Source organism: Polypterus senegalus, chromosome 5 (assembly GCF_016835505.1).
Source record: "Polypterus senegalus isolate Bchr_013 chromosome 5, ASM1683550v1, whole genome shotgun sequence".
Classification (NCBI taxonomy): Eukaryota; Metazoa; Chordata; class Cladistia; order Polypteriformes; family Polypteridae; genus Polypterus; species Polypterus senegalus.
The window spans coordinates 145,546,003-145,567,735 of NC_053158.1; the positions used below are offsets into that span (position 1 = coordinate 145,546,003).

A 21,733-nucleotide genomic window follows, 5' to 3' on the forward strand; every position below is an offset into this window, starting at 1 on the left:
GTTGTTAGTCAGTTGTACAAAAGTATAAGTGTTAGAATAATTATGCACTTATACTTTCTTCTCTGATTCTCTTCTCAGTATCCTGATTTGAAACTTGATGTCACTACTGGAGATACTGGGAGGCTTGAAGTCTATGAATGAATCAAAAGATTAAAAGATTTTGTTTTAGTAGACTGCTCTGACCAAAGTAATACAACACTGGCCCATTGGGCTTGGACTTTAAAGCTATGACGATGCTTAGCTTTGGCTACGGCTTTGTGTTATAACCAACCATGGACCCCATTTCAGGTTCATTTTCCCTAGGGATGCTACTGACTAAAATTTTTGTTTTCCTCTCTTCTGTTGTCACTTGGCCAGATTTCTAAAAATAATTATAAATGTACATATATTGTTGTTGTTCCTTTATAGTATTCAGTTGGAAATTGCTATGCTTTACTGAGTGTTTAAACTAATCTGCATTTTTCTATGCGCACTAGTTTTGCTATCCTTCTAAGACAGGCTGAAATGTACCAATGCAGAACTCAGCATTTACGTTTGCAGTGCACCATGTATTGGAATGTATTTTGCAATACACATAGTAATAAAATGCACTGCATTTGTCGTTCCAACAGACCCGTACATCACAAACAGTTGTAGAAATAAAAGGTATTTTCATTCCAACAGATGGAGCATCACAAACATTAGAAACTGCTTTTACAAATCCCATACCAAATGGCATATAACTGAAACATAGTAATCAGATGGTCACCCAGATATTTTTCCTTTTATTAAATGGGATTATGTAAGTGGTAAAGTCTGTATTTTTTTTTTTAATTATAAACGTGTTACGGTGCTCTAAGGTTGTGCTCAGTGAACAGTGTAATACAAAAAAAAATAAATAAATAATTATTTAATACATTTACCATTTTCAAAATGTTTTACATTACTGGATGACAATTAGCTGGAGACGATCCTGACAACATTTGACAAGAACCAACCTTGTATTAGAAATCTACAGCAGGGTATACTCAACAAAATTAAAGCTGACACATAACACTATTTGGCATGACTTGGATCATGGCAGCAAACCACTAATAAAGCCCAGGGTACAAAGGAAAATGGGCCAACTTAAACAGTGGCCACTCTGGATATCAAAATTCAATCCGTGGAGAGATCTGCCAGCAGTAACAACTACTGTTTCACCGGCCACCCATGTAAATGCAGAAGGTTTGAAAGTTTCTTTATAATTTCTGTTTATTTCTAAGTGACTTTAAACAATGACCACTGCAGTGATTGAAGTTAAGAAATTAACTGATAAAATGGAAAAAAAAAACTGTATGTAGTTTTCTGCTAAGATTGCCAGATTTACACAAAGTCTGCAAGCTATATTTACCAACACCCAACATAATTCCAAATACTTGTGCTTGGCCTCACATGCCCCTAAACTCTATCCCTGCCCTCACGTAATATGTTTCACTTTTAATAGTTTACTAGGTATATGTCATGAACAACTGTTCTCACGGTTATATAGGAGCACTACAGTCATCAGATATCAGCTTACTTTTGTTTCCCTTGAGGCTACAAATTCATTCCAGAGGTTTTCAAGCTTTCACCTCCTGGTTCCAATCAAATAACCAAAGCTTATTTTCAGATGATCTCACCGGCATTAAACAAAAAAAAATCTGCTTTGTTAGCCAGCTCAACAAAGACTGTTTGTGATACTGGCTTTGATCAAATTAGAATAGTCCATATATGACTTTAGCTGCAGCAGCGTTTCTTCTTGCCTATTTGTTCTTTTACTTTTGCTAATTTAAAACAAACAATGTGATCTGGATGCTTTACTTTTCATGAAAGTATGACACAATAGTGCAGTGGTTAGCATTACTGCTTCATTGTTCAAATGACCTAGATTTAAATCGTAGCATGGTTATGGTAGGTATGAAACATGTATACAGTACTTTCTTCATGATGTATGGGTCTTGTCCGGGTGCTCAGGTTTCATCCCAAAGTGTTGCATGTTTGCTTAACATGATTGGCAAATCTAAAATGACCCTGCGTAAGTAAGTGTCAGCATGGGTTGGAGTGTACTCCAAATTGTCACTGCATATCATGTGGGATTGTTTTGGACATGGTGCTCCTCACATAGCTTTCCAGTGAACTGTAATGGACTAAAGGCAAGATCACACTACATGAGTTTGAGTTGGACAGCATATCACTTAAGTGCAGTTTCTGGATCTCCTTGCTATGAGGATGTCAAATTACGTAGATTTCAGAACAGTCCTCAAATTCAACTCCCTGACAACTTCTTGGTGCAGTTTCAAATTTCTTGTTTCCAGAATAAGAATCATAACACCTTGTAGAGGTATACATACAAAAAAGAGAACAACCTAATAGTAGCTGCCACTGCTATTGCTATCGGTGGTTTGCTTTATAAATGAGAAAGATTTAAGAGGATACATTGTAAAACCTGGAAAAGACATTTGCTTGGCTGTGGCCAACATGGTTATGTGTGTTGTACTTTTGGTTTGAGTGCTTATTGGTTGACAACTCTAGCACATACAGAAGCCTGGCCCTACAACTTGCAAAAAAATTAGACCCGTTTGAGCAAAATAATTGAGTTGCTAGGGATGTCACACTAAATGACTGATGAACATGACACGCAACAGGACTGTCCACGACCCACTAAGATTATGTGAATGAGGGTTACAGGGGAAATTCACTGAAAAAGTCATGGAATGTGACAGGAGTTAGAGCCAGCTTAGTAAGCAAGCTTATGGACAGCCACTGCATGAAAAACTAAAATGACAAATTCAGAGGGGATGACTAAATAAATATTGAAGCAAATGATTGTCACGGGTTGCAACTAATTCCACTTCATTTGCTAAGTTTGAAAGTGAGTGTTCCATCCACCTTGCAGATGTCAAATTTTTAAAGACAGCAGAGATTAAAAAAAAGGATTATTTAAGGGTGGAGTGGCAAAAATAAAACTTTATATTATCATTGTTAAAAAAGGAACACCGACACCAACTTCGAGTTTAGTGTAATTATGCTAAAAAACATACACATACACAGACACAAACAAACTTCAAGAATATCCTGATAAACTGAGCAGTTTAAAAATGTTTTAAATGGAAAGAAAAGATTTTAAAAAGTTACTGTAAATCAGTTTTCACCTAGGAATATTTTATGTGTTTGCCTTGTACAAAATAAGGATTTCTACAACCTGTTACCAGAAAGATTGTCTGTGTTTTTTTTAATATATATATCCATTTATTTGATTTATTACCACATCTTAAAAACAAGTTTCATTCCACTCACTCAGCTACATTTTGAAGTGTTTGGATTGAAACTCACTACAATCCTAAACTGGATTAAAAGGATTGGGTAAGGCACAGATAAATACATTGAAACAGACTGCATACATTTATAAGACTACTAGACATTTTGTGCACACAAGGGAGGAATGTAAGAACTGCCCATAGTAAAACTTGCACAACATGCACAAGTGTTTGAAATGTTCTTTGTTTAAAAGTCACATTTTTCTGACACACCCAAACAAGATTTTTCATGTAAGGAGGACAAAATGTGTTTAGCTTTACTCATTTTAGATGCAGGTAAAACTAATTTAAAAATTCAAAAAATAATTTACTCTTTACCACCCTACTTTGTAAAGAGTAGAGTGTATCCCGATGTCCTGGCTAAATTACTCACCATGGCCAAGTCATTCTAGCTCCTAATCACCCCCCATCTCTAACTAGCTAACTATCTCGATCCCTTTCACCACCTAACAGGTAATATGTAGTGAGCAAATTGTTGCAAAACAGCTGCCCTCACATCATTCAGGTGGATGCCACGTATCAGTGGGATTTGAAGTTGTTCCCCACTCACTATGCAAAGTGCTTTGAATAGTGAAAAAAGTGTTATTTGAATGTAAAGAATAATTGATTATTATTCTTATTATTAAAATGTGAATTATAAACTTAAGCAGCAGTATTACCACCGTATAATTAAGCAGCTGCCTTTTTTATGATGTTGCTGAAGTGAAACTTACATTCCCAATCATTGGAGCATTAAATATTTGTAATCAAGTCCCCAATTTCTTTGCATAAGCTTAGAAGAAATAGAAACAAGCATGTCTTTGCCAGGATTTCAACACAAAACAGCAGCACCCTAGTCACATATAAAACTTTCATTTTATAGACTTATTAGGAGAGAACATATTTAACAGTTTAAGTCTTAAGACAGCAAAAACAGGCCTCTGATTACAAAGGATGGAAACATTATTAATAATATGCAGATTTACCTTATGCAGATGTCTGTAGTTTAGAGCTGGAAACAGCAAACCCTTGAATTTTGTTGGTTATTGTATAAAATCGGCCACCTTTCTTGTTTGCATTCCGCCTAAATTGTCTCTGTAGTCATGATCTTTATTTGCCTGTTTAAGATAACAGCTATACCTACTTTTACTCAATATCGGTTTCTTAAAGTCGTAAAGTTTAAAGTTTTGTATCCCTTGCATTTTGTCTACAGAAAGGGCCCATTTAAACTTGATTTCACTGTGTCACACACGTGTGCATGGGAAGCAGCTGAAGGGCTTAGACAATACTGTTTATACATCTGCCCAGGGGGGGGCGGGGTACGCTGACGCTCTTTCTGAGTTCTCTGCAGGTCTTACCCGGGAAATCCCACCAGGAGCCGCCATTTCCAGGAAGGACACACCACCTCGGTTCCGCCCCAAGAATGAGGTCACTTCCGGTTCCGTCCCCAAGGGTGATGTCACTTCCAGTTCCGGCCCAGAGGACGACATCATTTCCGCCCTCTGAGCTATAAAGCTCACTGCCTTTGCTTAGGCAGGCAGTTCTGTCTTGGACTCTGTTGTGTAAACAACTGTTTTGAAATGTCTCAATTCTATTGCAGCCAGGAAACCGCATTAAACGGGTGGCTGCCCCAAACCTTTCACCTCTGGTCTCCAGTTATTACAGTGGCGTAGTCGGCAGGATGGTGTCCCGAAGAACCCGGGACACGTACCTTCAAGGAACCAGGTGGGTGAGTACCGGGGCCGAGTTTCGGGGCAGGGAGTGCGGCGGAGGGTCAGGAAGGACGCGTGCAGGCTCTGCTCCACGAGCATAACCCGGGGCTACCAACCCATCTCGTGGAGAAGGTAGAGGGGACCCACAGGCGTGGGCTGGCTTCTGGGGAAAACACACGAGTGGCTCAGTATGCTCTTCTGGGTAGGAAAGCCGAAGCCCATCGGGACCAAGGTCCCTGTTAACGATGGGCTGTCCCCAGGCCGGCAGGTAAAGAATATAATAGACTGGGAGTTTAACCCAACAAAGGGCTGTCAGAGCAGGCTATGGCTCTCTGGCAACAGGTGGGTGAGTGGCTACGCCATTTGATTTGACCCCTTGCAAATAGTGCAGCAAGTGGCCTGTTTTTGCTGCTACAGCAATACCCCAGGAATTTGCCCAGCCGCCTGGGGAGAATTCCATTCCTGGACGAGCTGCTACAGCTCCTGCAACCCAGAGGCCGGCTGTGAAACCCGGGAGGGCAGACCAGCCGCTCTGTGGACTACCCGGAGTTATGTCCTACAAAAGCAGTCCCTTCCACGCAATCCAGAGCCTGTTCGAAGTCGCCGGGCCGCTGGCTTGCGACCTGTCGGGAACAAGGCGGACCGTAGGGGACAATGGCGGGTTGTTTGTGTGCCCTTAGCAATCCCTGGCGGATAAACATACGGGAGAGCTTATTATTAATGGACATATGGTAACAGCGCTGTTTGATTCCGCAGTAACGTGTCTGTCGTTGCTCGCCGCTTTGTTCTACCGCAACAATGGATTAAAAAGACCAGTCTAAAATGTATACACGGAGATATCCGCCGCATAATACCGCCCGGTGTTACGTATGTCTCGGAGGAACCCTTCGCGCTTACGTGCGGTACACCCGGATCCTCCGTTTCCGTAATCCTCGGGCGGACTGGTCTGACAGTAACGCGTAGTTTAGAAAGCATTCCCCGAAAAGCTTTTGGCCTCGTTATAGATGATAAAGACTCATCTCAAGCTGCTTCCACACCGTGTATCAGCCGACAGGGAGTGGGCGGTAGGCCAAGAGAGTGACGAAGATACTCCCGGACCGTCGCGGGCTACTACGCCATCCACTAGCGCCCGCAGCGAGGGAGGATTCTCCGCCTTGAGGTCAGACCGACCCGCTCTCTGAGTTGCACTTTCAGTTTAGAGCGACTCCGCTTCTTTCAAGAGAGAACAGTGGAATGACGACTCTCTGAAGCACATAAAGAATGCAGTGGTTCTCGTTAACGCCAACGACGCATTTGCCCATGCCACAGGGACCTCACTTTGTCATGGATAATGAATTATTGTATCGGGTTGCTGAACATGAGGGGAAGGTCCGAAGTTGTTGCTAGTCCCGCTGGACCTACCGGCGGCAGGTTTGCGAAGTTAGCCCACTCTCACCTTCTTGGAGGCCATCTCGCCCGATAAAACATTAGAGCGCATTAAGCTCCGCTTTTTGGCCGGGATTAATGAGGAGGTTCGCGCTTTTGCATTTCCTGCCCGGAGTGTCAACTGCGGCAAATTCCTAGGAAGGACCGTGCTCCTCTGATTCCCCTTCCCCTTATTGACGCTCCTTTGACAGGATTGGGGTGGATATAGTAGGACCCTGGAGCCCTCAGCCCGAGGATATAAATATATACTCGCCCTCGTGGATTATGCAACCCGATTCCCTGAAGCCGCTCCATTGCGCCGCTACCACTAAAAATATTGCACGGAACTAGTAGGAGTCTTTTCGCGTGGGCATTCCTAGAGAAGTCCTGACGGACCAAGGAACGCTTTCACCTCGGAAACGCTCAAGGAGACTGCCAAGTTACTGAAAATAAAGCATTTAAAACCTCGTGTATCATCCTCAAACCGATGGGCTAGTGGAGAGATTCAATCAAACTCTCAAGCAAATGCTACGTAAGGTAGTCAGCAAGGATGGGAGGAATTGGGACCAACTCCTCCCCTTGTCCTCTTTGCCTACCGGAAGTCCTCAAGCCTCTACGGGTTCTCTCCCTTTGAATTACTATACGGAAGACAGCCCCGGGGCTTATTAGATATTTTAAAAGAGGGCTGGGAAGGGGAGGCACAGCCCTCCACTAACATTTTGGAGTATATCGCCCAGTTGCGCGATAGATTTGATGTAATAAGACCTATACTAAAAGTCATATCGAGGAGGCACAATCAGCACAGGCCCGCCTGTATGACCGTGGCACGACTCTCCGGAGTTCCAACCGGGGGATCGCGTCATGGTATTGGTTCCTACTTCACACTCTAAACTGCTCGCACATTGGCTAGGCCCCTACGAAATTAAGGAGAGGAAGGGATTGGTCGACTATTTGGTGAAACAGCCCAATCGCCACCAGCTGAGCGAATATATCATGTAAACCTGCTGAAACCGTGGAAGGAGAGGGATCCCGATCCCTCCTCCGACAGCCCTGCTCTCTCTCGGAAGTAAGTGCCCTTAATTTCGCGAACAGCTATCTCCCAGACAGAGACAGGAGCTCAAGCAGCTATCCGCCGGTCCCAGAGGTGGTAAGTGAACAACCAGGTCGGACCTCTCTGATTGCGCATCGACATAGTGACTGACCGGGGTGATCGTCCGTGAGCGACCCTACAGACTCCCGGAGGCAAAGAAAGTAGAAGTGGAACTGGAAATCAAGCGAATGCTGGCACTAGGAGTGATCGAGGAAAGTAGTAGTCCCTGGTCCAGCCCCATCGCCTTGATTGCTAAGCCTGACGGCAGTTGGAGGTTTTGCAATGACTTCCGCCGGCTCAACCAAGTTTCCGATTTGATGCTTATCCCATGCCTCGCGTGGGCGACCTCCTCGAGACTGGGACCAGCCAAATTCTTGACTACACTTGACATGACAAAGGGGTACTGGCAGGTTCCTTTAACGGAGTCCGCGAAGGAAAAACCGCGCTTAGCACTCCTAGCGGACACTGGCAGTATCGTGTCCTTCCATTCGGTTACACGGGCCTGCGACTTTTCAGCGCCTGGTGGACAAAGTGCTCCGCCCCATAACTCGCTCTGTGCTGCCTATCTGGATGACGTTGTCATCTATTCCAGCACCTGGAAGGAGCACATACAGCAGGTCACAGCAGTATTACGGACATTGGGAGAGGCGGGCTCGCATCAACCCCAAGAAATGTTACTTGGGTTGAGAGAAGCCAAATATTTGGGCTACCTAGTGGGCGGGGTACTGTGAGGCCACAGTGTTCCAAGTTGCAAGCCATAATGGCCTGGCCCGTCCAAAACCAAGCGGCAAGTCCAATCCTTTCTCGGTTTGGCGGGTACTACCGCCGGTTTGTGCCTCGCTTCTCCGAGAGCGCGCCTTGACCGACTTGACAAAGAAAAGAGCTCCTAATACGGTGGTATGGTCTGATAAAGCGGGGGCTGCATTCAGTGACTTAAAAAGGGCTCTGACTTCAGCACCTATCTTAATCTCCCCTAACTTCTCTCCCTTTGTCCTCCAGACGGACGCCGGACACAGGCTTGGGAGCCGTGTTGAGCCAAAGCGCCGACGGTGTTGAACACCCGTTATGTACCTGAGCCGGAAACTGTTGGACCGGAGACCAGGTACGCGGCGGTGGAGAAGGAGGCTTGGCGATCAAATGGGCGGTGCGCAGCTGCGGTACTACCTCTTGGGTCGCGTGTTCACTCTGGTGACGGATCATGCGCCTTTAAAGTGGATGGCCCTTCACAGGGAGTCGAATCCGCGGGTCACGAGGTGGTTTCTTGACCTGCAGCAGTACAAATATACGCTCGTTCATCGACAGGGGTCCCTTCATGCCAACGCCGATGCCCTCTCCCGGCCCACGACCTCTCGGTGCAGGTCGCCCGACCCGACGGGTCTGGGCTGAGGGGGGAGTCTTGTCACACACGTGTGCATGGGAAGCAGCTGAAGGGCTTAGACAATACTGTTTATACATCTGCCCAGGGGCGGGTACGCTGACGCTCTTTCTGAGTTCTCTGCAGGTCTTACCCGGAAATCCCACCAGGAGCCGCCATTTCCAGGAAGGACACACCACCTCGGTTCCGCCCCAAGAATGAGGTCACTTCGGTTCCGCCCCAAGGGTGATGTCACTTCAGTTCCGCCCAGAGGACGACATCATTTCCGCCCTCTGAGCTATAAAGCTCACTGCCTTTGCTTAGGCAGGCAGTTCTGTCTTGGACTCTGTTGTATAAACAACTGTTTTGAAATGTCTCGAATTCTATTGCAGCCAGGAAACCGCATTAAACGGGTGGCTGCCCCAAACCTTTTCACGCCTCTGGTCTCCAGTTATTACAACTGCTAATCAATAATAAACAAATTTCCCCCTTGGGACAAATAAATAAAGTATTTCTACCTGTTTATCTATTTTTAAATTCTGGACGAAACAAGTAATCAAAACAGAATAATAGCAAACTATGCTCCAACAATAGCATAAACAATTAAATTCAGCTGTGGAAAAAACATTGTTGGTCAGGGAGCAAAATACTCTCCCATTCCATAATAGCAACAGATCCAAACTTTTCTATTTTTGTTTTTTTTTTTAATGATAGTATTCTCCATAGAGTGCCTCACAAATACAAAAAATTCAGACACAAAATTACCTAACAGACATAATAGCATATGTAATGGACCTGATGACAATGAAAAAGAAGGAAATAAATAGATTAAAAAGATTGCATGATATAATTTCATATCAAAAAAAGAAACAAACACTGAGGCTCTCAGATCTTAAAGTAAATGTTCAAAAGACTGAATGGATTTTTTTTCTACAAAGACAAACCTCTCCAGAGAGATTCCAAGTGAAATGACAAAGCAGAGTTCAAGTTCTAGGATCAAACTCTTGTGACACTGATTCTCCCATCTATTGTTATACCATTGTTCAAATGAACTAAACATTTTAATCAAGTATAATGAACACTGATTTTAGTATAATGAACACTGATTCTTTTTTCATCCTAATGATTTTTTTTTCCAAGACTGCAAAAATAAAGAGACCAATTAAAACTAAAGCAAGGACAATACACAACCAATTCACTCAGAGATGTGCAATGGCTGGATTGTAATGTGACAATCTCTAACAAATTTTCAGTTATGCATCATTAAGAATTAATTTGTGCCACTTTGGGAATTTTGTATGTGTCTTTCTTATTGTTAATTAATTTAATCATTGTGGCGATGACATTTTGCCTCCATCTTGAAGGATTTTCAGCTACACCACAGCACTTTTTTGGTATTTTCAGATTAAATGTTGTCTATAGCAATGGTGTTAATTTCCATTCAAGCAACTGGATGTTTTAGCAACATGTGACACCATCACTTGGAGCCTATATAAGATGGTATCAAAGTTAAATCACAAAGCCAGTTTTAGAACAGGAAGAATACCTTCTGACATGCATGTGGAGTCACCACAGTGACATGAAAGAAATGGCTGAATTACAACTGCTGATTGTACTTCTTAAATATACAGTTAATAATACAAATGTGTGATTAATTTCATTTCTCATATTCTTATATGTGACTGATAAAGGATGACTGGAGTCGGAATTCTGCTACACTAGATTATATTGGTTCTCCTATCAATATTTAACCTAGCACAGCAGTAGCAACGGGACTGGGTCAAAGATTAACAGGCTTTAATTAAAATCCCTTGTACGAGTGCTAAAAACAAAAGTTAATAGTTAACAACTACAGCTGCAAGGACTTAAGGTATTGTATATAATCAATACTTAATCAAATAGTGTAAATCATAATTATCAGTAGAATTAAACTCTCACAAATGCTGTATGGTACTATTTATTATCCTAAAGTCTGATTCTCTCAAAAATTGACACACTTGTCTTAGCAATTTCTTTGGGAAGTTCAGCTCAAATTAGTTTTTCTGTCTGTTGATCAGCTTAGTTTCTTTACTATGATTGTCTTTCTTACTTGTTCTGGTCATTTGAGTTGCTGTGTTTCTGCTACACAAACCTTAATATCTGTCTCCAACTACATACTTGCCCATCTCCCACTACATACTTGCCCATCTCCCATTTTCTTCTAAGCTCAATACAAATTCTCTGTGAACACCTACTTCTTTTGAGTATTCATAACAATATGCAGGTCACATTACAAACAGCACTAAAGGACAAATTTAAAAAATCATATACTAGCAACAAGACATTAATAATTATTCTTAGAACTGGACCAACTGAAACATTTGTCAACCTACTTCTGGGATGTTTCAGAAGCAGGTTTCTCGCTTGTAACATTTATAACCTTTCCACATGGGCTACAGAAATGTGATTGCTGATCAGTTAACATCAGTCCATGTTTCTGTATATGATAGAACATAGAAATATGCTTACTTATACTGACACTGCATATTACTTTATGGTTATTTGAGATTATATGACTGTATTATGGAAGTAATGCAGTATCTTCTTTCTATCCTTCAATGCTGTCAGCAGTTTTTATTTAATTTATTATTTTTTTTACTTAAGCTGGGGAAATTTATCTTACATTCAGGAAGGAAACCTGAACTGCTCCAAAGAGATATCACAACATAGCACCAATTAAAAATAACATGAAATTATGCCAATTTAGTCACAAGTGGTAAAAGAGACTGAGCCACAAAAAAACACAGATCACTATGGTGTTTGAGCCAAAAAACAAACTTTCAAACATTCACTCAGTGCACTTTGTCATCACCTGTTAAGAGTCATGAGTTGGGCTTCTCTAGCAATGGCATAAGTAGGTTATAAGAATACTAGAAATCTCAGTGTTCATACTGGCATGAAGGTAACAGAACTGTAATCATCACCTCCTCTCTCTCACATGCTCATCAGTACATAACATTCTGTAAGCTATTACAAAAATACAGAGTATACTATTTTGTTCCAAATACCATCCTGTATCGCATGCAACCAACTCTGGTAAAACCCAAAGAATTAAGCAAACCTACTGTACATCATTAGTAGCTGCAGCGATGTTTTTTCAGTAAGAGTCAGATAGCTGGAAACGTTGCTGTTAAGCGTGTTCATCGCCATTCTTAAGAAACATCAGAAAGTACCAAGAACATATTTTTAACAAATTCAGTCTTTCTTCATCCATGTAATTGTACTTCTTAGATGGAAAAAGCAGATTAGAAAATGTGTTAAAGGGATTGGCAGATGGACTAATCAATAATTGTTTATCAAAAACAGGCCAATGTCGAAACCAAAAATCAAATGCTCAGAAAACAAAACCCAAAACATGATCTGAAAACAAAGCTGAAAAGGAAAATACGGAGTAATAAAGTTAAGAGGTACTAAATTATTAGCAGTGTGAACTGGCAAAATTCTGCAAAATGTATTTTAATAGGGGATATGCTGTGTTTGCCAGTTCAACAAATATTTTCCTGAAAATATGCCGTGTAGCTGGCTTTAACAAAATTTTTCTCCTAGTGACCCATGATGCTGTGTGATGCCAGCATGACATCACAGAATTGTAGCAGTCAATTTTGAATGGGACAACCCTCCAAGGTGTGTATAATGTTGACCCTAGTAGTGAGCTACAAACTAGGGGTAAACTTGCAAATACATTTAAACACAAAATGTGCATGCTGGAGGAAACTTAATATGTGTCCGCGTATTTGTGACTTAAAATGTATAATGTCATTTCTTATGATATGTGACATGACATGTATATGACATACCGAGCCTATCACTTTAACAGTATTATCTAGAGTGCTGTACAGTTAATGAAAATAGAAAGGAGTAAAGAATCCACATATTTTTTAGTGTTGCACTTATGTGGTAGCAGCGGCACTGAAAAAGCAAAAGCGTCAGGGGAAATAAAAACAAACTATACTTTTTGATTTGAGAGTCGCGAGTACTTGCTATTGAATCTGGGGGTTTCAAGCCTTTGTGAATTCATGTTTTTTTCTTTTTTTGTTCTTTATTTCACCTTATACAATTTCTTGTATTAGGAATTTGTTAGTTTTTACATACCCCTTGGGGTCAGAGCACAGGGTCAGCCATTGTACAGCGTTCCCTGGAGCAATTGAAGGTTAAGGGCCTTGCTCAAGGGCCCACCAGAGTAGGATATCTTTTGGCAGGGACGGAGATTCGATCCGGCAACCTTCAGGATACCAGCACCACCAGGCTAAGTTTTATCTCAGGGTCTCATGGTGCCAAAGTGTTACCACACAGCTTGGATCATATTTTTGCCACAGGAATCTGTCCAGCATAGTAGGACACTTAAAAGACAATTGCATCAGTGAAGTTCCCAACCATTTCCCAAATAATTTCACCAAACTCAAGCAGCAGTGAATTCAGCAGGGTTCGCTCATTACTAATCACTACTAAGCACCATGAAAATTCTTTGCTACCGTTCCATAAACTTAGATAATGAAGATGTACAATGTTGACCTTTATATCAGTTCACGAAGATCATCACTTGTTGCGGCCTCCCATTTACAGGTGGCAACAATGATCAAAGCAACTACAAATGAATACATCCCAAAATGACAGCATCCATAAATAAAATAAAATGATGGAGAACCAAGGATTAAAATATTTTTTATCTAACTGAAACAGACAGCAGCATTACCAAACCAATTACAGAAATGGATTCTATGCATTCTGAAACTCATATAAAGAGGAAAACACAGAAATATATGGAATAACTTCTAAGAAAAAGTTTAATAATAACATTTATGTATGTTCATGATAGTAATAATGTCAAAAAGATTTTTTCTGCCAGAGATATATACAAATAAGGCCTATTTTGTATTTTTGTGGATAGGAATACATGAACTGCCTGCTTGCTACATTTGAGGAAATATTAGACAAGGGGACCACACTACCTTAAGGGTTGGCCCTCATTGTCCACTATGGCAAACACTGTTAAAATAAGAGTCAAGCTTTCTGCTGATTAAGTACCTAGCTTGCAAATTTAAATAAAAACTGACTGAGTTTCTTTTGATTGTGAGATATTACCAATGTATCAAGATGCTAAATATGATAATGTTATGATTGTTATCCTTTATATTGCAGTCTGCACTCGAAAATTGAACAAAGATACTAATAAGAACAAAACAGACAACAGCTTATGCAAAGAAAACATCAAAATAAATACTAACAACTTTAAGAGCACAAATAATAAACACACACTTAAAATGAAGGTCTTATAAATCTCAATTTAATTTGAATACTATGTTAGTAATATAGAACTCAATCACCAACGTTTTACATTATTGTGTCTTAATCTATGTGCCAAAGCTAGTCAACAATTAGTTTTAAATACTAATAGTCATTATTAAAGGTAAACTCATTAAATAAACAAATTCAGATATTTTTCCTTTGTATATGAGAGTTGATATTTACTGCCATGTAGGTCATAAAAATCTCTCCAATCAACAGAGAAGTAAAGCACATACAATGCTATAAACACAGAGTAGAATAATTTGAGTTAGTGGAGCATTATAAACTTATATTTCAAAACTAAATGTCTTCAAATAGCATGCTAGATATAAAAACCGTTTGCATTCTACAATTTTTTCATCTTTTCATATTATGGATTTTTACTGTATATTATGCTGTAAAACATGGGTGCCTGAGGATCACCTTCTAGACTCATATAAGAGTCCTTTCATCGGATTGGCTGGCCCAGCGCTGTTTCAGCCTTGTAATGGCCAAATGGTGGAGGCAGCTTGATGGAGGAGGTCTCCAGGACTCTAAACATATCCAAATCATATTATGGGATATCATCTACTGTTAAATTCTGCTATGTACTTCTAATTTACTTCTGCCTTTCCCGAGGTTTCTTCCATTTTTTCCCTACTGGGTTTTTTTTTGGGAGTTTTTCCTGGTCTTCTTAGAGAGTCAAGGCTGGGGGGATGTCAAGAGGCAGGGCCTATTAAAGACAATTGCGGCACTTCTTGTGTGATTTTGGGCTATACAAAAATAAATTGTACTGTATTGTATTGTATATGTAATAACCTGCTGGGACAAGAGGGGGAGCCAATACCAGGAAGGCTCATCAACCACACCCCCACACAACTAAACCACACCTCTTCAGGTTGGGACAATATAAATTCAAGAGTTCCCAGAAGATGGCATCTCAATCAGAGCAACTATGTCCCGCTTGGCACAGCTCCCAGACCCAGACCTGCCCAAGAGAGCTGATTTATTTGAGAAGCCACAGAGGCCACAAAGGTATTTGTTATACCTGAATTCTGTTGTGCCACATGCACAAACAGTAGGTATTAGGCTGGTTTATAGTTGCTCATTTTTATTCTTTGTTTTGGACACTGGCAGTAAATAGGGTGACCCGGTGGCACTCCAACTTTTCTTTGATTCTCCTCTCCCTTATTTGCCTTCATCAATACGTAATACAAAAGGTTAAACCAGTTTACAGATGAGCTCTACTGGCTAAACCACTGGATTTTAAACAGCAGGGCTGATAGCTCAGCCTCTGCCTGACATGTCGCTATATCACCCTGAGAGTAAAAGCTTTTTAAAACCTGAAAAAAGTAAATAGTTTATACCCCCTAAGTAGTAATAACAATGTAAAGGCCAGGCACTAGTGCACATCCCAAAATCCAAAGACATCCCAACTGGCAAGTAAGCAATTTTATGTAATTTATGCCCTCTGATGTCCTGGCATCCCAATTAATGTGTGACTGCTACCTTGCTTTTTGTGTCTGCCACTGTTGCTTATGGGCTCACATCCTGAATAGGGGATCAACAGATATACTGTGTCAGGGCCTGAATTTGATTTGTCACAGAGGGAGGATTACCCCCTAGTGTAACAACAAATGGGATAGGGTTTACAGAGAATGATATGGACTGTGATTTATATTACTATGTGCTACATACCACATTTATTCATCAACTTTTTCTGTTCCATTTAGTAACAAAAAAAGTAAATAATCTGCTTAAAATCAACACTAAAAATAAAACTGTTAAAAGTATCATATCAGTGTTATATAAGAGGTAGTGAATACCAAGACTATTCAGGATTTTTTTTATTTATACAAACTCTTTACAACTTCTTTTATAACAATACACTGTTCAAATTATGTCTGTTAACTAAGTCACTTCATCAGGTTTGTGACATTTGCCGTTTTGAAATTATGTGTGCACAAGAACATGGACAAAAAATTAATAATACTAACTGATGTGTAATATTTAATGGATAGGTCAAGTGCAAATACAAATGTCAAAAACCTAATAAAAAAATCCAAATTATTCTGTTTTGTTGTTAGCAATGAAGTATGTTGTTTTAGCCATTCTGCCAATTGCATATCCCTTGAATTATGCACTTCCATTAGTACATGACATTTTTACCGCTGCAGAGATTAGCCTTGTGCTTCTTGTTCTCAGTCACACAAGTGTCTGTCCAACGGGGACATTTTTAAACATTAAAATATGGGTTTTATCGTAATAAAAACACAGTATAAAGCAGCTCATTTTACAGTTAATGTCTGGCCACAGATACAGAGAAACCTGGGATTAAAACTTGTCTTGATCTTTACTTGCTACCACGGTAAGTGGTACTGCCAGTGTGGAGGCTTCCTCTGAATACACTGCTTTTATCCCACATCCCAAAGAAATGCAGATTTAAATTTTCTGATGTCTCCATAGTAGTTCTGTGGATGTGTTCAAGAAAGTGCTTCATCCAAGGTTACCTTATGCCTCACGTCCAGTGCAACCAGGACAGCAACCTGCTTGCCACGAGCCTGAAGTGGATGAGCTGCAATTGCTGGACTACGTTGATTGTTGGACAGGTAACTACATTACATTCAGAAGGTGCCCCAAATTAAGTCACTGCAATTTACAGCTAATTGGTTGTATCATTGTGCTCTCAAAGCACTCACAAGTCATATTTTTTATTTCTAAAATATTTACTTAATGGAATAAAAATGGAGGCCGGCACGGTGGTGCAGTGGATAGCGTTGTTGCCTTGCAGTTAGGAGACCCAGGTTCACTTCCCGGGTCCTCCCTGCATGGAGTTTGTCTGTGTGGGTTTCCTCCAGATGCTCCTGTTTCCTCCCACAGTCCAAAGACATGCAGGTTAGGTGCATTGGTGATCTTAAATTGTCCCTAGTGTTTGTGTGTGTATGTATGCGCACCCTGCAGTGGGCTGACGCCCTGCCCGGGGTTCATTTCCTACCTTGCTCCAGAAGACCCCTGTGACACTGTAGTTAGGATATAGCAGGTTGGATAATGGATGGATGGAATAAAAATGGTAATATGCGAAGCCTTTCTTGTCCTGAAAGTGCAGCAGGATTTTCCCTACCCGCAAGACTTTTTAAATAATATGCATGATTCCTAGAGTCCATATAAATATACACACACACACTAGGGGGCTTTGCCCCCTGCTCGCTTCGCTTGCCAACCCCTGTGTTTGGTTTTCCGGATACACACTTTTAAGATTTTTTTTCTTTGAATTGTTGCTATTTCATTAGTTTCACTTTTATTTCAGAACTTCTGTAAAAACAATATTTGGAATCTTTGGAGTCCCGATCTGCTGAATCTTTTTAATAAGGTCAGTGAGACATGTGTTTAATGACTTTGTACCATAATTCAGGATAGGTTTCTCTGTTTGGAATTTCAGCACAGACAAAATGATCTACATAATCAGCAGCAGTTCATAATAATTTTTGCAAAGTAACCAATAAATGCATGTGAGGTAAACTCCGTTTTTGAAATTCTCTGACTTCAAAGCCTTACAATATTTACATACTTCTCACATATCACCTGTGTCCATATATTCAATCTCTATTCGCCTTTTCGTTACTTCTCCGAGTAATAATTTATTTTTCTTTGCACTAATGTGATGTTTATTTTCTTTGTTTTGACACAGTCCTTTTTTCTGCTTTCATATTCTGTATCTTGCTCTGCATGTATTTTGCGCCTATGTTTTTTTTTTTAATCTTTTGAATTCCAGTTTTCTTTATCTCTAATCTGTTCTGCATGTGTTTGGCCCCCTTGTTTTTTAACCTCTTTATGACATTTTAATTTGTTTTCTACTCTGTCTTTTATTTCTGACTTTGCTTTGTCCTGCTTTTTTTTCCAGTGACACCTGGTCCGTGGTGATTTTCCCTTTTTCGAGTAATAATTTCTGTTTGTCTGCACTACTGCGATCTTTATTTTCTTTTTTTTTTTATACTTTCTAATTTTCCTACTTTCATATTCTTTAACTTTCTCCACATGAATATTGTGGCAATGTTTTTTTTTTTTTTGAGCCTTTCAAATTCCACTGCTTTCATAATCTCTAACTTGCTCTGCAAGTGTATAGTGCCAATGTTTGTGAACTTCTTTATGAAGTTCTACTTTGTCTTTTACTCTCGGTCTTTTAATTCTGTGCCAGATTGGACGTGTTTTTTTTTCCCAGTTCCACTTGTTCCAGGCTGATAATTACTTCACTTATTTTCTGAATTTATTTATTTTATCTCCAAAGTTTTTGAGTCTCTTTTCTCTACACTGCTTTTTCTTCGCTTAGTTGTCTACGTTTCATTTATAACATATTGTCCTTGTATGTTGTCGCTGAGCAGGCTCCTGTCAATCATGGAGAATCCACTGCATCCATTAAACAATATCACCTCCAGAGAGAGGAGCAGCTTCAGTGACAGACTGCTATCACTGTCCTGCTCCACTGACAGACAGAGGAGATCGTTCCTCCCCAACACTATGCGACTCTTCAATTCCACCATGGTTACGTTAACATTATACAAAGTTATTGTCTGTTTTTACCTGCATTTTTATTACTCTTTAATATTGTTTTTGTATCAGTATGCTGATGCTGGAGTATGTGAATTTCCCCTTGGGATTAATAAATTATCTATCGTATATGCTTTATATGCGCTGAGAGCCCTGGATCTGTTTGTACTCAAAGCCTCTTTTACACGACTGAGTGTTTTGCTGCCTCTGGGCTTATTTGATATTGATTGTAAGTAGGGCGTTTCTTGCGAGAACCTCATGTTCCACGTCATCGCGAGACAGTCCTGGGTCAATCTCTTGGCACAAAGTCTTATGTTTAAGGTCCCCGCGAGATACTCCGTGGCCAATCTCTTTCATCTTGCGGTTTCTTTTAAGTGTCTTCTGTGATCTTCACGTGAAGATCACGTCTCAACACCCTAGAGTTTCTGTCCATGATTTTTTTTTATATTATATATAAAATTAATTTTAAAAAAATTGTATAAAGGGAAACAACAAATCCACGTGTTTACGACTCTTCACCACTTTCACAATATTTTATTCATTATTAAATAACATTGTATAATGAATTAAAAAAAAAGTCAAAATAAATCACATTTAATCCGCGGTTGATTTAAAAGTTACTAATCTATCAGAGACAATGGCAAATTCATGAGACATAACAGAGATAGTTTAAATACTTTATTTAATAATTGTCATAATATTTTTGTGATCGAATTATTGTGAGAGGCAAAGAAATAAAAACAGGTTTACCCATCTCTCTAAATAACTGTATAAGACAGTTCAAAAGATAACGCAATTAGATCAAATTTTCTAGGGTGGACAGATGAGGAAGATTTACCGACTGCCACCACCCTCAATCATGAAGACAGAGAGAAAACGGAAAGGAGAGAGTAGATCAGTTCTGGAATTAAAAAATCAGGATAAGTCTGGGGACCACTGATCAGTCGGTAACTAACTATATTTAACTTTTGCTATTAGTTCTGTTTTACAGTTATTTCATCCATCCCCTTCTATTTACTGAATCCTTGTAGTCTAATTTTAAAATTGCAGGGCCACTAATTTTATAGAATAATAAGTTACATTTATTGAGCGCCTTTCACAAACCCATTTAATGTATGATCTAGTTTTACCCACTTTGGAAGTAATTTAGTTAATACTGTGGCACAGCGGTAGTGTTGCTGTCTCACAGTAAGGGGACCTAAGTTCGTGTCCTGGGTTCCCCCTGCATAGAGCTTGCATGTTCTTCCTGGTTTCCCCCCACACTCCAAAGAAATGCATGTTAGGTGAATTAGCAATGCTAAACTGGCTGTTGTGTATGCGTGTGTGTGTGTGTGTGTTTGCTCAGTCCAAGATTTAGGCTCCAGCACCCCCATGACCCTGGGCAAGATTAAGCAGCTCAGATAATAACGTGACAATTAGTTTATATGAATCATCACAATATTCATTTTTTTAATGTCCAAGCTGGCAGTCCTACTAGTTCTGGAGGCTACACACTCCAAAAGTAAATAAATAATAAATATTTCCAGTAGATGATCAGAGAAAATAGTCAAAAAAAACAACAGAAGGCAATAGTGATGTTTACAGCCAGAGATCACACATCACATACTATTTGCTGTATAGATTTAAGGGAAATGTATAGATATTGAACAAAAGAAAGACTCTAGAAAGTAAAGATAATGTTTACAAACGAAATAGAGTTCAAAATCTTGGATACTCGAAAAGTAAAATGAAACCAGATGACAGCCCTTGAACATGTGCATGAAGGTACCAAGAGCAAACACCAAGCACAAACACTGTAATTATATTGTAGACACAAAAAAATAATTTTATCTTTGATAGCATTTTAGGCCAAATATAGCATTATTTGTATGTATGTGGTGAAAAAACTCATTTATAAATTAAGTTCCAAGAAAACAGTACTTACACATTACAATCTGATACTTGTATTATTTTATTTTTTACAAATGGACGTAACAAGGAAATATTTTCGAAAAGACCTGTTTCAGCATTGCATTCTTTTTTTTACCATATTTTGTGTGCTACACCATTCGTGCCGGCTTCCTTAGCGTGTATATTGTATCTTCCAGACCTGATTGTGCAATACCGACCACGTTATGGAGGGGTGGAACCAGGTAGTATAGATGGTGACCGTTGACCAGGTTCACAAAAAGGGGAAAGTGAGTTGACCTTATTCATCCGTAGCTATTTCCATATAAATATATATATATATATATATATATATATATATATATATATATATATATATATATATATATATATATATATATATATATATATATAAAAAGACTAGACTTCTCATGAAGATAAGTTGAACTGATCTACAACCTTCAAACAATCGATCTTGTAAAAAGCGACTACCACCGCTGTGCCAAGTTGGCCATTCTTCCAGCTAACGGGTCACTACAATATTATTTTCCAATATCACGATCTTTATTTTGCCAGATAAAATCAAAACGTCTGCCAAAAATCTTTCCAATGAAACTAGGAACATCTAGAACAACGGACGCATACTCAAAACGAGAAATGTCCAGTGATTTTAATAAGCTATGCACTTGACAGCTGTGCAGCGAAGACATCACGCGATGCGCAGCCGCATTACGGCCCTCTTGTCATTACACACCCATCAGACCTCATCACACTCGTCAAACCCGCATCTGGCACAAGTAAAGAAACTGGGTATCTTTAATTCAAAAATAAGTCGATGTCATTAATTAGGTTCATCTCAATTTTTGTTTAATTTAAAGCAGTTTACAACCATCCAGGAGAACGGCATTAAAAGAAAGTCACGCGAGACCATTACTCAGTAAGAGTACAGGAAGGACAGGAAGTTACATGCTACGATTTTACTTTTGTACACTTAGAGCAGCTCGCATAAATCGGAAGTAAAATGAGGAAAGTCGATGGTAAAACTTACTGGAGTGTGGTTACTTCTACAAATCGTATGTTAACAGCCGCAGACCTGTACAGTGATGGGTGCGTCTGTTTGAAAATTTATACGTAAAGCCAC

The 21,733-nt window shown here is 39.8% G+C and overlaps 1 protein-coding gene across 2 annotated transcripts in view; it reads right to left on the reverse strand.

Annotated features, from left to right (window-relative positions):
• LOC120529557 (leukocyte elastase inhibitor-like) overlaps positions 1–21,733 on the reverse strand; it is a 47,538-nt gene extending 25,805 nt beyond the window's left edge. For both annotated transcript variants that reach the window (XM_039753453.1, XM_039753452.1), the window contains exon 1: positions 21,641–21,733. The gene's annotated coding sequence lies outside the window, so the exon portion shown is untranslated. The remainder of the gene's footprint in view (positions 1–21,640) is intronic.